Here is a 718-nt window from a genome sequence, read left to right on the forward strand (position 1 = left end):
TCCTCCTGAAGGAGGAGAGTCTCTGGAGGCGCTCTTGCTGGAGGGCTTGACAGTCCGACTCCACAGGACGCAGTCACTCCCGAGATCCAGAGGTTTTTTTTGGAGGTTATTGCGCTGATTCAACAGCACAACGACCTCGAAGGATCGCCGCTCCACCTTCTGAGCCTACGTCCAGGCTCAAGTCGTTCTGGGGTCCTAAGAAGAAACCCAGGACGACGGTGGGTCTGCCGCGATCTGCTCTGGCTGACTCGGTGCTGGGCCAGGTGGACGCTCTTGTCTCCAGACAGGAGGGTTCGCTATGGTCTGGCAGGTCTTCCAAGCTACTTCCCCCGCCTCTACTGCGACAGAGAAGATTCTACGTGCCATCGGAGGACCCTATGCTGCCCAAACAGGTGAACCTGGAGCTAGCTAGGCTAATTCCGGGGGTGTCTCTGCAGCAGCTCCTGTCGGAGAACCTATGGTTCTCGCAGCAAGAGGCACTCGCCTTGGAATCGACCGCCATGGCGGCATTCCAAGCAGTCTCCTGGCTAGACCTTTTGGTCCCTCACAGTGTCTAAGGCCGCGGCCACCTCGGGGAACATCACTCCTGAAGGTGACCCGGCTTTCGGGAGACTGTGTCAGTCTGGAGGTAGAGCCATCTCCTACCTAGCCCACCAGACGGCAAACCTGTGGGCCAACCTGGTTCTTCGGTGTAGGGACGCAGTCCTCACCCGAGGTG

The sequence above is a fragment of the Macrobrachium nipponense genome, chromosome 42 (assembly GCF_015104395.2).
Source record: "Macrobrachium nipponense isolate FS-2020 chromosome 42, ASM1510439v2, whole genome shotgun sequence".
NCBI lineage: Eukaryota > Metazoa > Arthropoda > Malacostraca > Decapoda > Palaemonidae > Macrobrachium > Macrobrachium nipponense.